The sequence below is a fragment of the Piliocolobus tephrosceles genome, chromosome 16, assembly GCF_002776525.5.
Source record: "Piliocolobus tephrosceles isolate RC106 chromosome 16, ASM277652v3, whole genome shotgun sequence".
Lineage (NCBI taxonomy): Eukaryota > Metazoa > Chordata > Mammalia > Primates > Cercopithecidae > Piliocolobus > Piliocolobus tephrosceles.
The window spans coordinates 36,236,852-36,243,674 of record NC_045449.1 but is presented as its reverse complement, the minus strand read 5'-3'; the positions used below and the strand labels follow the sequence as shown (position 1 = coordinate 36,243,674).

At 52.9% G+C, this 6,823-nt stretch overlaps 1 protein-coding gene across 2 annotated transcripts in view; it reads right to left on the bottom strand.

Moving 5' to 3' along the window:
• Positions 1–3,338: 3,338 nt before the first annotated feature.
• The window catches only part of CUEDC1 (CUE domain containing 1), a 138,286-nt gene continuing 134,801 nt past the window's right edge, over positions 3,339–6,823 (bottom strand). For both annotated transcript variants that reach the window (XM_031934320.1, XM_023204584.2), the window contains exon 11: positions 3,339–4,994. The gene's annotated coding sequence lies outside the window, so the exon portion shown is untranslated. The remainder of the gene's footprint in view (positions 4,995–6,823) is intronic.

The window sequence follows — 6,823 nt, the reverse complement described above, 5'->3', positions numbered from 1 at the left end:
TAAGAGATTGTTTTTAAAACTAGATAAAGAATGCTAATGGAGGCGTTCCAAGCACTCTGTTGGATCACGGATCACTGTGGTGATGTTTTTGAGCAAGTGGGCCCTTTCTGTGCTCCACAGATTGCATCTGTGCAGGGGTGCTGCATCTTAACCCCATCCCCCTGCATCCCAACCCGACCCTACCATGCTTAGTGTTTAGGTATCATCTCGGGAGCTCAGCTGCCTGGGTTCATATGCAGGTCCTACCACCTCTTACGGAGGGTAGATGTTGAGCAAGGCCTTTAACATCTCTCTGTGAAACACAAGTAGTAATACTGATTTCATATAATTGTTGTGAAGGACTCGGTGAAATAATGCATGTAAAGTACCCTAGGAGAGTGTCTGGCACACAATAAACACTCGATAAAGAGCTACCATCTTCATCATACCATACCTTGCCTGCCTCCTTCATTCTTCAGAGCAAATTCTCCTGTTTTTCCTCCAGACCCTATCTCCAACCAGTTGCTTCAAGAAAACAGAGGGAGGGTTGAGACCCCAGCCTGGTAATAACCAGGCCAATTCTTGTGGGCACAGCATTTTCCAGACCCATGATCGCCTTTCAAGTTGGGATTGATCCCTGAGGACATCAAAGCATCATCAAGATGGGGAAGGGGCCCTGGCTGGACCAGACTTCAGATAGTCCAGCTCTGCATTTTTGCAGAGGATAAATCTGCAGGTATCACCTTGTGGATACCAGGAGCTCAGCACTTGCAGATGAGCAAGCAGCGTGAAGGTAGGTGGCTAAGGCAGTCAATCTGGTCCAGCCTGTCCCTATCCCTGGACCCATAGCCATCTTTAACCAGGAGTCAGGGGCTCCAGCAGAGGCTTCATCTCCTGCACTCCTTGGTAGACCTGGTAAGCATTCTCCCTCTCTTTCTCTCTCTGATTACAGTCATCTCCAGTGTCATCTACACTAACAGGCAAAATGGTGTAAGGGTCTCAAACTTGCTGCCTATTAGAAGCACCTGGGATTTTACAATCTGATTCTCAGGCTAAATCCCAAACCAATTAAATCAGAATTTCTGGGAATGAGACCCACACATCAGAAATGATTCTAATGTACAGCAAGTTTGAGGACCAGTGTTCTAGAGCAGTGTTTCTCTAGCTTTAATGTGCATAGAAGTCACCTGAAGAGCTTGTTAAAATGCAAATTCCGATCCAGTAAGGCTGGGGCAGAGCCTGAGATTCTGTTTCTAACAAGCTCCCAGGTAATAAAGAATGTTGCTGGTCCATAGACCAAGCTGTGAGTAGTCAGATTGTGGAACTGTGGTTCTTAAACTTGAGCATGTATCAGAATGATCTGAAGGGCTTGTTAAACTGCACGCCCGTTTCAGATTCAGATCTGGAATGGGGCCTGATGATATGCATTCCTAACAAGCTCCCCGGGGATGGCGATGCTGCTGGTCCACAGAGCACACTTTGAGCAGCAGGGGTGCAGAGGAGGCAACACAAGTTTTAGAGTCAGGCAGCCCTCGGCCTCCTTTTCTGTCCTCATGACATTCTAGCTCTGTGATCTTGGATAAGTTACTTAACGTCTCTGAACTGTAATTATACTATCTGTAAAGTGATCGTTACTGGGCAAGACCAAATGGGCTAATATAAAACACCTAACAGATTGCCAAGTGGGCTGGTCCTCAAACTTGATGGCAAATTTAATTACCTTGGGAGCTTTAAAAAAACAAAAAACAAAAAAACCCATAGTTGATTTAATTGGTCTAGGGTATTGAACATCAGGATTTGTTTTCTTTAATAGAGATGAGGTCTTGCTCTGTCACCAAGGCTAGAGTGCGGTGGCTCAATTATAGCTCACTGTAACGTCAAATTCCTGACCTCAAACAAACCTCCCACTTTGGCCTCCCAAAGTGCTGGGATTACAGGCATGAACCACAAGGGCTGGCCAGGATCTATTTTTTTTAATTGAGACAGGGTCTTGCTGTGTCACCCAGCCTGGAATACAGTGGCATGATCACAGCTCACTGTGGCCTCGACCTCCTGGGCTCAAGCAATCCTCCCACCTCAGCCTCCCGTGTAGCTGGGATTACATGTGTGTACCACCAACTCAGCTATTTTTTTTTTTTTTTTTTTTTTTTTGGAGAGATGCGGGGGTTTGCGGGGGTGGGTCTCACTTTGTTGCCCGGGTTGGTCTTGAATTCCTGGGCTCAAGCGATCTTGCTGCGTCAACCTGTCAAAGTGCTGGGATTATAAGTGTGGCCACCGAGCCTGGTCTTGGCCAGGATTCTTTTTAAAGCTACTCAAGTAATTCTGTACAGCCAGTGCTAGGTACTGGCCTGGTACCATGATTCCCAAACTGTGGTGTGCATCAGAATCACAGGTTGCTGGGCTGCACCCCCAGAGTTTCCGACTCAGTAGGTCTCAGATGGGACTGAGAATTGGCATATGGAACAGCTTCCCAGGCAATGAATACGATGGAGAGAACCAGGGCTAGAGGATAATCCTGGTTTGCTCAGGACAGCTCATGTGGAGCATCACCCTGTCCCAGGTGTGCCACTTTACAAGCCCCCTGGGTCTGACTGGGGGTGGGGCCAGACCCTGATGGGTGGGGAGGCCCCCTCAGGGAGTGCAGGAAGCACATGAGTTGTCAGGGAAGACAGAGGGTGAGGCCACTGAGCTGAAACATGGCATCAGGGGCAAGAGAGGCAGCCTTGGCAACGGTGACCCAGAGCCCAGGAGCAAGACGTGTGGTCGGAAGCCCTAGAAGGCTGTTGGCTCAACACAAGGAAAAACTTCGACCTTGAGAACTGCCCTGTCTGGAAACAGCACCAGCTTCCTCTTCTGGCAGCGAGGGCCCTGTCCCTGTGGCGGAGGATGGGGTGTGGTCCAGCTGAGCTGGAGAGGAGGAGGAAGGAGAGATATATCAACTGGGCGATTTCTGAGTTCCCTTTGAAGTCTGCAATTGCACTTCCCTGCAGCCTCCAGTCTGCCTTTAATCCAGAAGCTGTTTATTTAGGGAGGTGGCCGTCTGGAGCTTTCGCAACAGACTGGCTTTCCCCATAGGGGTGTTTCCCTTGCCTATCAGCAAGCGGTTTGCTGTCCTGGGCCAAACAGGAAGGCAACAGCGCTAGACATAGCCGGCCGGTCCGCAAGGATGCGGTGCAGCGGTGCCGCAGGTGTCACCTCGAGAGTGCAGTCGGAGAGCGCTGCGGGTGAATGGGCGAGGCAAGGCAGGGGTACCCTAGGAATGCGACGCGGGGCTCCAGGGGACAAACCCTGCCCCAGGCGGGGAGGGAGGAGGGAGCAGGAGGATCCAGCCCACGCCGCTGGCCACATCAGAGCACCAAGAGAACACCAACTCTTTATTACAGGAATTCCTATGAAACAGCTCCAAGAAAAAACCCACACATAGGAGGAAAAAAAATAACAAGCAACACTCACAGACTTGGGGCTGGGGCTTCCCCCGCAGTGCGCCCGGTCCTGGCGCGGGGAAGGCTCAGAGACCCGTCGGGAACTCGAGCTGGGGACCCGAGGCACTCCTCGGAGACCTTCCCCTCCCTCCAGGATCCCAGGCCTGGCGCGAGGACCAGTGGAGGGGGCAGCCGCTCCTCGGCAAGGCCCCCGAGCCAGCGTCCCGGCCCCGTGCGCGTTTCCAAACTTGGTCACGCTCGGCGGCGGCGGCGCGTCCCGGCCCTCCCCAGAGAGGGGAAGCTCGGCGTCGGGAGTCCGGGCAGGGTGGGTGGGACGAGGTGCAATCGCCGGCTCGCCTTCGCTACGCCCTTGTGATCTTGGGGTCACTGAGGCCACCAGGGCCGCGCCAAGGATCGGATCCCACTCCCAACCTCCCGAAGCCGCGCCGAAGCCTCGTGCCTGCCCAGGCTTCCCGGCTCTCCAGAAGGTCTGCGCGCTCCCATGTCCAGGGCGGGGCCCCGGGCTGGGCAGCCTCCCTCCCGGTGGCAGTGGTGGGTGCCGTGTAAGCCTTCCTAGAATCAGAGTTCTCCTCCTCACATCACCCGCCCTTCTCGGGGCACCCAGCAAGCCCTTCTGCCCTAGGCGCTCCCACCCAGGCTGGCGGCCTTTCCGCCTTGCTCTTCAGCCCTGCTACCTGCTCAAAGGGGTCACTCCAGGGCCCATTGCTGTCCACCCTCGGACAGCTGGGCTTCCAGTCCAGCTGGGGAGTCAGAGCCCCTGTGAGCCCCCACTGTGGTGTGACTCCAGAACTGGCTTTTGTCTGCTGCCAAATTAAAGACCCTGCCACCCTGGGGTGGCCACCCTCCCCATCCCTGCTGTGTGATGAGGAGCTGCTGGGAGTGAGCCCATCCCCAACAGCAGCAGCGTGATGAGGCCAGATGGGGCAGTCAGGAGATGCTCTCTGCAGCAGCCCATAGCTCTTCAGAGTGCCTGGGGGACTGGCCGGGGACCTCCCACCCAGGCTGGGTGCAGGGCTTGTGTGCTGGGCCAGCAGCCCTGGGGGAAGGCTGAGATATGGGAGGCCCTGGAAGGGAGGGACCCAAGTGCCTGGAGGGAGCTGAGGAAGGGGACAGGGGGTCAGGCAGAGTCTGTGACAGGACAGATAGGGAACGGAGGGAGGCAGGGACTCCACCTTCTGGCCAAAGAGCCTCTGGTGGGGTCATCTTGCCCTTTTCCATATTCCAATTTTTATCTGCTTTCTGGATTTTTTTTTTTTTTTTTTTAAGGGAGGTTGGTTCCTGCATTTCCACTCATTGACCATAGGAACGCCTGGCTACAAAAGGAGCTGTAATTGGCTGCTGCCTCTAGGGGCCCCAGGTCCTTCCTCCAATTGCAAGGCAGCAACTCCGAAGTTCTAAGTCCCATGGAAAGTGGCAGTGGTTGGGCTGGACTGTGGCTGGAGGATCACTGGGCCTCGGTTCTCAAGCACCATCTGTCCGGCTGCAGCTGGGCCCTTCAGCTGGGGGCCAGTGTTGCTTTACAGCTGCCCCCACCGGTTCAGATCATCTCTGGCAAGGAAGAGCTGCTGGCATCTGGCAGAGGGAAAAAGGGGATGGGAGGAGTCTTTTTCAAAGGAGCCCAATGGTCTTTCCTGGTCACTGGTTCCTGGAGAGGCAGTTTTGGGAGAAGTTACCGAAGACGTAAGCCCTCCCCTTTCTCCAGGGACTTGAGGTCAACCGTAGAACTCTGCCTGCGTCATCCCCGCCATTCGAATTGCTAGAACCATTCCAGCTTGCAGAGCTGCAGGGACTCTGGCAGCAGGAGATGGAGTGGAGGAATGGAATCCTGGGGGGGAAGCAGCTATAGGGGAGGGCTTCAAGGTGGGAGCGTACCTGGCCCATTCTAATATGTCATAGCTCAAGAGAGCTAGGCCACGGAGATCTGTAGGTGGAAAAAAGTAAACTGGGGGCAGAACCTGGTAGGCCTCAGACACCAAGCTGAAGAGATCCTAAGACTTTACTCAGAAGACTCATTCAGGCTGGGCACGGTGGCTCACATCTGTAATCTCAGCACTTTGGGAGGCCAAGGCAGACGGATCATGAGGTCAGGGGTTCAAGACCAGCCTGAGCAACATGGTGAAACCCCGTCTCTACTAAAAATACAAAAATTAGCCAGGTGTGGTGGGGCGTGCCTGTAATCCCAGTTACTCGGGAGGCTGAGGCAGGAGAATGGCTTGAACTTGGGAGGGGGAGGTTGCAGGGAGCGGAGATTACGTCACTACACTCCAGGCTGGGCAACATAGTAAGACTCCATCTCAAAAAAAAAAAAAAAAAAACATAGAAAAAGATTTATTCAAAGAGCATAGGAGAAATGAAACTAAAGTGGTGTTTTGGTGATGGGATAATCAGAGTAGCTAGGGGCAGTGAAGAGAACAGGGCTGTGACCTAGGTGATGAGCATCTATCAGATGTATTTTGAATAGAATCAAAATAATAGAAAAGGATAATAATCAAAATAATAGAAGGAATAGAAAAGAGAATGAAAGGGGGCAGTCAGCAGGAGAGACTGAGTTGCCACCCAAGGCTGAAAAGAAAATCTTGGGTGCAGCTGGGGACACGAAGCGGCTCTGGAAGCCTAACTGCGATGGAGATTCAGATGTAGGAGCCAGATGCACAGAAGTGTTGCTGGTGCTATAAAAGAGGGCGGAGGCACTGCCAGAGTGGGCAGTGAGAAGACTTCAAAGAGGGTCAAGGGCAGAGCAACAAGGAGAGCCAGTCAGAGGAAGGAGAACCAGGCTTCGTGGGGTCACAGGAGCCAAGGGAGGGCAGTTTCAGGAAAGATCAGGGGAGTGTGTGTATAAGAGCACCAGAAGAATGTAGAATAGGCTAAGGCCCTGAGCTACTGGGTAACCTCCGAGTCAATCTGGATGATGGGAGGGCCTGTCAGCCTGTAAAGGATGAAGGAGGATAGCAAGGGAGACTCAAGGACCCCTGGTGTTTAAGGGGAGGAGGAAGAGGATGTCAACTTGCGGAACGAGCTGGAAAGGGACAAGCTGGAAGTCCTAGGACAGAAATAGATGAGGTCGGGTGCAGTGGCTCACACCTGTAATCCTAGCACTTTGGGAGGTCCAGGTGGGCGGATCACCTGGGGTCAGATGTTTGAAACCAGCCTGGCCAACATGGCGAAAATCCTTCTCTACTAAAAATACAAAAACAAATTAGCCAGGCATGATAGTGGGTGCCTATAATCCCAGCTACCCGGGAGGCTGAGGCGGGAGAATTGCTTGAACCTGAGAGGCGGAGGTTGCATATGAGCTGAGATTGCGCCACTGCACTCCAGCCTGGGCAACAGAGTGAGAATCTGTCTCAAAATAAATAAATAAATAAATAAATAAATAAATAAATAAATAAATAAATAAATAA